Raw genomic sequence first — 13,243 nt, forward strand, 5'->3', positions numbered from 1 at the left:
TAGGGCTTACTGTGTATGTAGTGGGGAAGCTGGCCAAATTCTGGACTTCTTTTGAAGGGAAGCACAAGAAAACAGTTCCTTCGTTTTATTTTAGTTAACTCACAGTGCCACATAGTTAATAAACACGTTCTCCTTGAGACTTGAGTAATGGGTGCCTGGCTGTAGGCCAATGAGCTGCTCTTCTGCGTTTACATAACTTACATTATAAGAGCAGGTCTCTGGAGAAAAGGGCAGCATGCACATGCAGTTGACAGTGAAAGTATACCTATGTTCTGTAAATCCACTTCATGTTCAAATCTACAATAGCGGATGGTTTGTACAAGGTGCACTAATTATAGATAGAACTTAATGAGAGCTTTATTGATTAGTCTATGAGTGTGGAGAGGAGAGGTGTTAAGAGTGAGTTCCAGGAGCAATATTCATTTTCGGCAGTGCTTGCTCTATATTTTTGAAACGGTAGAGTGTCCTAATCACAGAACCCTTGATCCGCTATAAATATAAATGTTGCATGTTGCTGCTTTCATTCATATTAGTCAATGTGGGTTTCATCGTGTTAGTTTTGTGCAGAAAAACATATTTTAGGTGGACAACCGCAGAAGTATTATTTATTGATAGAGACTCTATAGTATTTTAAATGAAACTACAATATTTTAATGCAAAAGTCAGGAAACCTAAGATAGCTAAGTAGTGGGGAAAGGTAAGGAAATTCGGTAATCTCAATTCTTTACTTTCGAGTAGCTTCTTAAAGTTTATACCTATTCTTAAACCGGCAACAAAAACATGGCATGCTTTTGACCAAAGGTTTGTTAAGTATCAGAAAGTGTTACTGCAGTTTAAAACACAATGAAAAATTTTAGTCCATTTCTATTTCAAGCCTTTATAGAAGTACAACTCATTATTCAGGATGTCATTTTGCCGTTCTGTAGCACTTTCATCAAAGCCTGTGTATGGTGAGCCACAGAGGTCGCTACCCCTGACCAAAATCACCATCGGGTGTGAGTAATTTGTGTACTTCTCTAATCTTTCATCTCACCTTATGAATCTGCAGTCTGTCCTTAGAAGTTTGCAGATGGAAGACGATGCATTATCTTTAGCATGTAGACATTTAGCTGCTAACATGCTTGCAGTGCTCCAACAACAGTATTAATTCTTTAGGTGCAAATTAGGATATAAAATGGTTTCTTTGTTGGAGAACTGTATATGACACCATGCTGCAATTGTATAAAGAGTGAAGAAAGACTTAATGAACACATGAAGTAGAATTCACTTCATGCTACCAACCACCTTGCCTCACACTCATATATTCTGATGACGTGCTTTTGTAGATTATTAATGTGTCCATTAAGATTTCCGTGAATGAGACATTCAATCTATAGACAATAGATACTGAACAGAACTTTTAAAATTCATTGTAGCATTAGTAATGCATGATAATTGTGCAAGCGCATATTGCTCACATTTCAGCGGGAGTCTAACTTTGGGTCTCAACTGTAAAGGTTAATAAACAATATAATTGTGGGCGTTTATCATATAAAATTATCTTGATGACAGAGAGGGATATTTGCATAAAGAAGATTGGGTTGCTGCAGCTTTTGTTCTAAGATTCGTGTTTTTCTTTGTTTCATTAAATAAAACAGTCTTAGGTTCTAACCTGGCTTTTTACTTTATTCCCTTTACATTTGCATGTTACAGACAAACGCATTTCTTTTCTTTGGGATCCATTTTATTTTGGAGGCAACTTGTGATAAAGCTACAGTTCAGTCCTTAGTGATGAACAAGAAATGAGAGCCCGTGCCTCAGCTGAGGGCTGGCTCATTATCGCTGATATAAAAGCAGTTTTTTCTCTGGGTTACTGACTGGTCTCTTGTGTTTAACAGAATAGGCGCCATGTTCCAGGGAAGGCTGCAGGTGTGGAAAGCACTATACAGCAGCACCCTCTATCACCCACCACCAAATTATTTGTTGTGTTTTACGAGGTTGTAGCTTCCTCACATTTTATTATGGCATAGAGGTTGAATTAGGATTTTCTTTGACAGGTGTTCTTATTGTATTTCTTTATTCTGCATACTTTGTAGGTTTGCTCTTTCAAAGGATCCACTGCTAAGCACAGGGATCCACCAGATGATGCTCCCTTTTGTATTGTAGAGAGTGGGGTGTTTTCAAAGCTTATAAATCCATCATGGTCTACTCTAGTGGCTGGTCCTTCTCTTCAAGGTGCCTTTGATGTGGTCACTTAGACGTGTCAACCCCACACCACTTAATGTGTGGGTCTTCAGATTTCAAGTTCCTGTGACAAGAAACATCCTCGATTTATCTCCCCTTTTCATTGTAGTGCCTTCTTTCCTTCCGTTAGATGATTTTAAGTTGCACTTACCTGCTCCTAGTTGTTCCCTTTTTCTTCATCAGAAATCTAAAAGTGGCTATCTCGCACTAATAACTCACTAGCAAATAGCACGTCACACTGCTGTTTTTGCCATTTTTAAGCACTGTGAAAAATAGGCACTACTATTGCCCAGTTTTATGGAGCTGAATGTATTAACCTGGGAGGGATGACAGTTGTGAACTAATGAAATGGTGTCAGCAGTGAGTGCTTAAGTCACTAAGCCATCTACATAATATGAGAACCTGCTCAATGAGCACAGTACCGTATTATTAATGACAGAAGAGTTTGTAAACCTTCAAAACGTTAAAGCATGCAATCATTTGTTTACAAAAGATGATGGCAAATTGAACTCTCTCAACCCTGTCAATGATGCTTAGAATATCCCAAGATGTCTTATTTCCCAGTTCTCGTTCAGTCATTCTTCAAAAACTTTCTCCTGCTAGACACACGTTAGTTACTGTTTTCCTTGTCCCTCTTTCAAAAGGTATGCTACTAAATCTACTGTACTGTGTTCCCCAAGCACACTCAACAGAATCAGTACAGCCCTTAAGTGAAACAGGGAGGGCCATTGTCTAGCATAGCAGTTTTGCAGTTAAATTCCAGCCAGGAAGTAAAACCAAGCAATGGCAAAGCCAATAATTCTGCCTTTAATGAACAAATGCATACACATACAGGAATACATAAATGTTTGTGTGCCTTGGCTCATTGAATCTATCCCTTGTCACTTTGTAGCAGTAGAGGATCACCAAGCTCACATTTACTAAGATAAACAGCAGTAATTTTCTAAGTAACATGCAATGATGTTCAAACTTGTGGCCCTCATTTAATGTTAACCGTTTAACCTAACTTTATTGCCGGGAGTGTGGGGAATATTTTGCTCGGACAGTACTCTTGTCTAAATGATGGTTGCCTTTATCTTCCAACCCTTACAATGCAAAAAAAGGGTATGCTGTTCATGCATGCTGCAATGATACAATATTGCTACTAATACTGTCTAACAATGTTACTGGTAACACAGTATAGATCCTTCTTCTTACTTTAATATGGAATTTAGAAGTATGTGCTGAAAGATTGTGAATTAGGGTGTCTCAGGGTGTGCACAATATGATATAACTTTCATATATATTTCACATTTCGTCATAGGCAAGGCTTATTGTGGCATATTGGTGTGGCATCTTAGGGTTCTCCACCACCTTTCCAGCTCAGGTCATGCTCAGCCCTAAACCTTACAGGCTTTGCCTTGAAAAGCCAGGTGGCATACTGTTGGATGACTCTACTTCCAGACCACCAAGAGCCAAAACAGGCACATCAATTGGTTGAGCGTGGAGAAAATTAGTGAGCACCAATGAGGATTTTAGTGCATAAGTGATCTCTGGCTGCACTTTATTGTTTAATTTGTGGTCGGCAAATCTGAGACATCACAAGCAAACTAGGAAAGTGAAATAGGGATCAGAGGGACAGCCATACTGGAAGCAGTTATTTGAAGTCAAGTAAAATTAATATAGTAGTTGTCTTTGCGCAAAGCTCTTTGCAACTTTTGGACAGGAAGCATGAGATACTCCAGAAGGCACACAACTGATGCTTTGGGAATGATCTTTCCAGCTCGCATTTAAGTGAACGTGCACTTGGTGAGGGAATAATTGAAACAAATGTTGATGCATAAACAAAGCGAACTGTGGGGTTCGACATGTTGCCTCCTTTGACAGAGGTGTTAAGTGCCTTCTGGACAACATACTCCACCTGCCTGTTTTCTGTAAGTGAATGGTGAGAACAATAAGCTACACACACTCACACTCCCCATCTATCCCTTTCTCCCTCTCTCTCCCCATCTCTCCCTTTCTCCCTCTCTCTCTCTCTCCCTCTCCCCCTCTCTCACTCTCCCCCTCCTCCTCCTCCTCTCTCCCTCATTGTGAATACGATGAAGAGAAGTATGTTGAGTGGGGGCATTCTACAACTAAAATGATTTGTGTAGTTTCTTTGATGTAGTATTTTTCAAAACATAAGTCCTTGAAAATGGGACATGCCAAGTGTTGCAGCGTATTTACATGATTACCTACATGTACAAGTTCATGTAGGAATTTGATTAAACTGCACAAAGTTCCTGTAGTGGGAGAAGAACCTCACTTTTTGAAGATGCTGGTACATTCGCCAAATAGCCTCTCCCAGCTATTGACCTCAATTAACCTCATGAACTGCAAGGGAAGCACTGCCTTAGGAAGCTGACTAGTTCACCAAATAGCCAATAAAATGACAGCCGGGGAGTACTGCTTTTCAGATGGCCACTTTATGCATAGTAGGTCTGCTAGACATATACCAGTTTCTACCCAGGCCTAAAAATAGCATGAAGTGATGTCCGGGTGTGCATTCTTACAAATGTGTTGGATAAAGAAAGTGTTTAGAATATATTACAATGCATGCAAATAAAACTTCACACAGTGTAGTTATTGTTGGATCATGGTCCATCGAAAGAGCGTTTTTGTTTCACTAATAACTTTTGATGAATCTTGACAAAGCTTTACAAAAAAATAAATAAATCTTGTCTCCTACATGGAAATGTTCACACTGATCTGTCACAGAGGAAGAAAAAGTGTGTGTGTGTGTTTGGAGGGCGGGTGACGGAGGGTGGGGGGCAGGAGGGATATAAAAATGCTGATTTCCCACATTATTTCCCATAGGACATTTTGCTGTCCAATACAGGAAAATGGCTGAACCGAATTACACCAAATGTGAAAGAAAGAATTCTACTCAGAAAGCATTCTTTTTGTGAGTTGGTGTAAATCCGTTCAATCGTTTTGGGAAATCACCATTTAAAGAGGTGGTCAGGTGATCACAAAAGGGTTAAAAAGTTATATCTGGAATGTTGGTTCATTGGAAGTCATACAATACTGAAAATTCTAAAAATTGGCTACAACTGAGAAATAAATTTTGTGGCCGCCTTTACAGGATTCTGTCCCTCTAAAGATGGTTTTGAAAAATGGTATAGGGGTCAGGGTAGGGATTCCCTGACCCCCAGGAACATGTAAGGGAGACCTAGAAGGAGCCCCCAAGATGCTTTATTTTCAGGTTGTGGGTAGTGTGGTTCTACAGCTGGACCCAATGCAGCCCTGCTATGAGGTCCTGCAGTACTCACACAGGAGTCACTTTTCAAGTTTCACTGCCATGGTAATGCGGTACAATGCAAGCTTTTATGGGAAATTTTACAGAGTATCCTGGTACCATGGGGGTGGAGCTTGCGTGCGAGTTCTGAGGTAGCAAGATGATTTTTTTATTTTTTTTAGGAAAGATAAAGACCATGCGTGGGTGTTGGCTGAATATGATTATAAAATCCCAGAAATTCGATGAAACAAACACGTTAATCTGACTTTATGGTTGGTTTTTGCTTAGTTCTTGGGTTATGTTAACAAAACTCTAGAAATTAACTGAAGAAACAAAGGTTAAAGTTATTTTATATTTTAGTGTTGAAATGAGATAAAAACTGATTAAAAAAACAAAAACACTGAAATTCACAACTAGAACTTGCAAACCGCCATGTACTGCGTATGATCTTACTTATTACATCACTCATGAAATGGTAAATGACATCATTGACATGACTGCGGACATCGAAAATGACATTGACATCCCTGACCTCATCCATTTATTGTGACAATGGCCTATAGGGTCTGTGGACTTGAAGTAATTTAACAGGCTACTCCAGTGGTCAAAACTCTGACCAATGATGTGATAGTTTGCATCATATGATAACGGACATAATGTTTGACAACATACTAGACACACAGCATATGTGCCAAGTCAGCTACATTTGGTGTATGCCACCCACAGCGAGGGTTAAGCTAGCAGAGGAGGGATGAGTGTTTGGGGCCAGGCTTTGTAGCTTTACCTGCTGCACTACTGAAGACCTTGCACAGCGGTGGGGGTTGGCTGCTTGTTGAGAGTGGGGCACATTAATTAAACTCCTGGATGTGGTATATGATACATAAAATCCAAAAATCCACTGAAATAAAACAGAAGTAAAAGTGAAGTTCTGGTTGCCATTGTTATAATACCTTAATGTATGTTTGAAAAAAGCTCAGTCATGAGCATTGCATTTGATTTGAGAGCTATATCCTGCATGACCATAGTGCGAGTTGTGGGTTATGGTGCTAACTATAATTAAGAAATAAGTTCAGTGGCTTTTCGGTTTTAATTTTTAACCATAACTGGACTTCAACTGTGTTTTTAGGTGAACTTATAGACACATATACATATACATGTGTATATATATATAAAAGTTACTACAGTGTTCCACGGTGTGGTCTAGAATACCAGAGAATGGCCTAATATGCCAAAACTGTAATATAAGATTTCTACAAATAAAACCAGGATGCTGGCATTAAGATGATAGCTAATAAAAAATGCCATCACACTTTCAGCACACCAGATTGCGCAGTTGCACATATCGGGCCTAAAAAGATACCTGGATGTCCTTTGCCTTAGGGAGTAGCGACATGGCAGATGGGTCTTTTTAAAGCTGAAGGACTTGGTTTGAATATGAAGGCAAAAAGAACACTTGGAGTGTAGTGGTTGCAAGTATGATGCATGGCTATCCTCAAACGATGCACTTACATCTTCATCAGAATAAAAAAAAATAGAAGGGCGCACTGAATAAACAAAATGGAAACTAGCAGGGAAAAATTTTCATTAATACATCAGTGAAACTCTAAATCACTTAAAGAACAATTAAGTTCTATACTTAATTTAATCATTTTTTGTGAACGGTATATGAGCCAAAATCAACAACCATAGATCATACAAAAAATTACTGACAAGTGTTACACAACACACAAAATACAAAAATATACATAAATTAACATAAATAATTATTTACACAATTATTCAGCCATTTGAATTCATCAAATTTGCACTTCAATTGTCCTTTTTAATTCAAAAAGGTGTGGTTTACTGTTTATTTTCTACACTAATCCACAAAGGAGATGATTGCACTCTGGTCACATCAAGCTAGTATCAGTGTCCATTTCTTTGAAAAAATGTGTGCCAAAATAACTCCTTATCAGTGTTATTTAACAATTCTGGCAACCTCTCCATTAAAGAATAGGTTGAAGCATTTTGGCCCCTTATAGTTATGGGCCTCTTTAGGACCATAGATGAAAGAAGTACCTATTGAACAAACAAATTATAAATTGTAACAACAAGCATGTTATTTAAAAATTTCAGAAAGTCCAAAACCATGTGTGTTGCAACCTTTTAGTGCCCAATATGAAATTCATGCTAAAACCAGTGAGAGTCATGCTAAAAAATGTGGTGGTGAATACCCTGGATTGCTCCTCAAATGATCTGAGGTGTCTAAGGAAATCTGCACCGTGTGCATCTATCCCATATCAACAACCACACCAAGGAAGTGAAGTAGGCGAAAAAGGCGACATATGAATATATAGACAAATGTTAGCTTTTTATTCAAGATTTTCCATGTAGTAAAAATATGGTATTTTTAAGAGTTCACTCTAGGATCAAAAAAATATATGTAGATAATATGTAAGTTTAGCTAGATCCTGTGATGCTTATCTGCTTTCTTATTTTAGAAAGCGTCAATTATAAACTGAAAAAATAGACTATTGTTTACTTTACTCCTGTGACTTAGTCCACTGGGGAATGTCCTTCAAGCTGCGATCTCGTGTGCTCTCTCTACCCTCTTTACCAAATCTCCATCTATTGCTGTAATTATTGTATCCAAAAATCTTTCACGAGCATGGACATCGATCGTGTGTGTCTCTCGCCACGTTTGCAATTAGATATTTTATATATCCCGTTCGATCGCTCCAGCAGCATCTGAGAAACTTACAAGAATGGGTGTTCCTTTCATATGTGTTTCACCGCGTTCATGCGCTCGCTAAATCATTCCGGCAGCACCTGGATCCATCCTGAGGGTGCAGGGTGGAAAAGGAAGGACAGGTCAAAAGTCTGCGTCCTCCCCAGCCTCATATGTCCAACTCCAGTCAGGCAAATATGGCGGCCATATTGAAGTAGGCATATAATCAAAACGCCTGCCTTAAAGCGACTAACGAATGTATATCTCGCCTGCCAGTGGCCAAAATACTCTGCCCAGGAAAAAGCAGCTCTAGTAGACTCAGTCTACCTATCTGTGATTGCGTTCCTTTCTAAATGCAAAAAGTGGTTTCTCAATACCTAATAGAGTGAGAATTCTCCAGTTTTTCTCAATAATGGATTGCACTTTGTTAGCTTTAGGATTATATGTAATGACACAAGTCAGGGGGTTTCTCGCTTCTGTTTTTTTGGAACTAATAGAGTTTCTCTTGGTGTAAACTGCGCTTTCGTAGAGGCTGCTTTAACTAGTTTTTTGGGATATCCTCCATCAATCAATTTCTGTACCAATTTGTTAGCATTTTCTAAATAGTGATCTCGTTTAGTACAGTTCCTTCTAATACAAAGAAACTGACCATAAGGTAAATTTTCCTTCATAGTTCTAGAGTGGCCACTTGAAAAATGCAATAAAGAGCTGCGATCTTTTGGTTTTTTGTATACGTTAACTTCTAAGAAACCTTTATTGGACACAATCCAAAGGTCGAAGAAATTAATTTTCTTAACTTCATGATGCATTGTGAATCTAAAGTCAGGTGTACGTTGGTTCAACCGTTCTCGAAAGGCTGACAGATGGAACATGTTGCCTTCCCAGATCATAAAGATATCATCAATATATTGGAACCATCTTGTAATGTTATTTTTGAAAGGGTTCAAGATGTCATAGACCCATTTCATTTTAAAGAAGTCCATAACCAGATTGGCTATCTCTGGTGCAAAGCTAAATCCCATAGCCGCACCCTTGATTTGTAGATATAAATTATCTTTGTACATAAAGAAATTATTTTTCAAAGGGTGGCCAGGGTAACCAAAACGTCTGTTGGGATATTAGCAGGGGGAGATCTTGTGTCTAGAATTATCCTAATGATTTATATAGCCTCATCCTCTGGGATATTTGTATATAGGGCTTCAATATCAAATGTCACCAAAATCTGATTATCTTCATTGAATGGCGATCCCTTGAACTTTGTTATTAATGTCCATGGAATCACGGACATATGCTTGAGTCTGAGACGCAAAAGGTTTCAGAAAAACATCTACATATTGAGCCAGAGGTTCTAAAATGGTGTCAGATATGTGCAGCATATAGCATTGAATTGCACCAATTTGAAACCAGCATTACTGGAGATAGATTGGGCCTGCCCACAAGCCTGTTTTCCTTGCTTATCTGTAAGTGGAGGCGTTAGTTTGCTATCCCATCCTCCGACTGCAGTGTATGACAGCCTCCACCGGTTAAGTTTCAAAGTACATTATAGCATTGATACACCATGTGCAACATGGCCCAAATGGAGCAAAGTGTCCAATACAGCTTTCGAGCTGAGGTATTTTGGGAAAAACTGTGCAGATCTCCCTGGTCGTATGTACCATTCTGGCATAGTGTAAAAAATGACCCAGCTCCACCCTGAAATTAGTCGAAGCCTCTTCAAATGGCACATAGGTTTCCCCACAGAAAGAGTTCTCACATGGTAATGCATCATTGCTCCCACCAGTGAGTCACTGAAATATTTCTATATATTTTTTGGAAGGGCAGTACCCACCATAATAACAAGGGTCTGGTAAAGGGAAGACATTTTAGAATCCCTCTAACTATGACATCCCATGCCATCCCTACGTGTTAATCTCAGCAGTATGGCTGCTTAATAACATAATGGGCAACTGTACGGTCTCCCAAGTTTCCCTTAATAACTTTCGTTCCGAGTTGTCTTCTGAGTCAAACCATCGGGCCTCATGTTGGAGTTGCATCGCTAAGTAATACAATTCCAGGTCGGGGAGTCCCAGTTCCCCTTCACTTTGATCTCTTTTAAGGACTTCCAGTTTTACTCTTGACTTTTTCCCCCCTAGACCAGGGAATAAGTAGTCTGACTCTTTGAATAGCTTTCAGCAAAGTATCCTCAAGATGTTCTATAGGCTATACAGACATCGGAGAAGGAAGACCATTTTGGAAAAGGCTATGCGGCTGGCTATGAAGAGCGTGAGCTTTCTCCAGAACTCCACTAATTTGTGCAACCCCTGCATCACCATACCAATATTTAGATCATATTGTTGGACTGGTGAGTGTGCTCCCTGGATACCCAGGTACTGAAACAGATCCAATGTCCATCTAAAATTAATATCCACTAGCCTATCTGTTATAACTGCCAGTAACCACCACTGTTTTGTCTCTGTTTACCTGTAGCCCAGCTGCGTTACTGAGCCTGTCTAATACGGTGAATAGTTAGGGATGCAAAAGATGTGGTTCCTGGACATACACCAGGCTATCGTCCATGTTCACAGACACTACATGTGTCTCACTTTGATTCTGTGTGCCGTAAGGGCCTCTAGCAAATGTATCACTCGCTCCTCCATAAGAAGAACAGACAATAAAGGTGAAAGGGGCATCCTTGTCGGGTCCCTATTTCCATTGGCCATGCAGCCAACACCAACCCTCCCTGCCATGCCCTAGCTGTAGAAGTAATATACAACAACTGGACCCATCCTGCAAACTGTGACCCAAAACAATCCCAACAATTCAAACAGCTATTCCCGGTGGACAGTATCCAAAGCGTTTTCAATGTCTAATGAGATCAATGATCCTGCAATGTCCATTTGTTGTGTGGAGAAGAGTACATAGGCAAGTCTCCTTATATTTAACATTTTACTGGGCCTGGGCGCTGTTCCGTGGCACTGGAGCCCTGGTGGAAAGTAGCACACTGCACACAAGTATGGCTGTACTTTCCTACCGTCTGTGAGGTGGGGTAACTTATGTGCCAGATTTAGGGCCCATGCCTTTCTTTCCAGTGGTGTGTGGGGGTCAACAGCATTTTGTGGGCACGGCACAGTCCCACCCATATGAGCAGCATGTAGAATCTTGTAACCTTGATTTGTATATAGACGGTTATGCTAGGGCCTTTGAGATGTCTTTGGGAGAGCAAGACATTGTTTGTTGCACACATTTGTTGCTTAAGAGGAAGACTGGGTACCTCCATCGTCTACACAGAAGACGGGGGATCGAGGCAGAGGTGAAAGCATTAAGACAAGTTAAAAATGGTGTAAATACTGCTATGCTAGGTGCTTTGGGCTGGCTGTCTTTGGGAAAGCAAAATAGTGTTTATTGCACACATTTGTTACACTCATTTGTTGCTTAAAAGGAAGACTGGGTACCTCCATCGTCTACACAGAAGCAATGGAAATACAAGTACAACCGAAAGTAATAAGACCAGGTACAAAATGGGATCTAGAATTGAATACAATGAAAGGATATAGGCTATTGCCCACATGAGAGAGGTGGAGAAACGCATTGGTTCCTTGTGTGGTGCTTGTCAAAGTCCATATGACTTCACTAATGTAACATTGATGGCAGCAGCCCCACTCTAAAACTTGTCCAAGCATGTATACAACACCAAAACACCTATATAAAACCATTCAGAGCACAGATTGTTATGAGAAAGGAGCGTCTCGTGTAAAAAAAACAAATTTCTGATATATGTGTGATTATATAAATGGAGCATTGGGATGGCCAAGCAAGAGCTCTCGCCCTCACCTCAGAGCAGTACTGATGTCTCTTTTTATAAATTGTAAATAAAGAACAACGCGGTATTCTGATTAGCTAGCGCGTGAAATCTAAGGCAAGTATCTCGACAGGCTCCTTCCTGTTCAAGATGTGTGTAAATGTTAGGCCTGACGTCCTCTTTAGGATATCTGCGACATTGGTCTGTGTATTCAACTTCTGCTGTTGATGTTCAGTACAGTCAGCCACTCTGCACCAGGCCTTGCAACTGAACTCTAGTTTAGGCTCTTTGATTGCATTATTCTCCTACTGAAGACTATACATCAATATGTGTCCCCTCAAGATGAGATTCTTTTAGGAGATGGTGTGGAAGAGAGGAAGTAGTTCATGATGCAGTGTCCGACTGGGCCAGAAAATAAGTCTGAGCACCCAAATAAAAGTGCCCCCTACCCCCAAAATTTAGTGTATTGAAAAGCTAAAAAAAAAAAAAAAAGTGGACCTTGTTGCAAATTGGGGCAGTTTTGAATTTGTAAATAAGTGATGTATAAGTACAAGGTATGGAAGGTTGGCTGGATTTGAGCTTCCTGCAGGCACTGGTTGTTTTTAATTTCTGGGAAATCTTTTAAAACCAACCCAGCAGACCATAAACAGGCCCACAAGCATCCCAAAAAACTAATCCACCCTTCCCCCCCCCCCCCCCCCCCCCGCCACCCCCATCGGGCAATGTCTGAGTGACAAACCCACACTCAGCGGTGATTCATTGTACTTGAACTCTAATTTGGAAAGGAGGGATGCACGATTACATGAGTCAAAAATTTGTTGTAGGGCTCATACAAATTATACCTCATAGGACCTAATCATACACTGGGTGGACATTGTAACTATTTATTATACATGTCTGCTGTGCCTCTGTTTCTGGCTGTACACTATTTCCTATATTTTGATGACCTATCGTGATATCTTTAGACAGAGTATGTATATGAATCTGCTTCGCACGCATTTCCAAAGACCTCGTTGTTGTTGCTGATAAATAAAATGTCTGCTGTGCCGCTAGACTATGCTGCAAGGACCAAATATAATACATCCCCTGGCTCGTGACGTAGTTGTAAGTAAGCTAAAAAACACGAGCCATTGCTGGGCTCGCACTCATCTATACGTAGGCGTGCCCTCAGTTTTTGTGATCAACTGTCATTCATAAGGCAGGCAATGAACACGTGCTTTCTGCCCCATCAGCCTCCCCATTTATCATGCCCGTGGGAATAGCGAAGATGTTCCAT

General features: G+C 40.1%; 1 protein-coding gene across 5 annotated transcripts in view; it reads left to right on the plus strand.

Annotated features, from left to right (window-relative positions):
- Nucleotides 1-13,243, plus strand: part of DCLK2 (doublecortin like kinase 2) — a 482,935-nt gene that overhangs the window by 240,516 nt on the left and 229,176 nt on the right. The gene's annotated exons all lie outside the window — the stretch shown is intronic.

This window comes from Pleurodeles waltl, chromosome 1_2, assembly GCF_031143425.1.
Source record: "Pleurodeles waltl isolate 20211129_DDA chromosome 1_2, aPleWal1.hap1.20221129, whole genome shotgun sequence".
Classification (NCBI taxonomy): Eukaryota; Metazoa; Chordata; class Amphibia; order Caudata; family Salamandridae; genus Pleurodeles; species Pleurodeles waltl.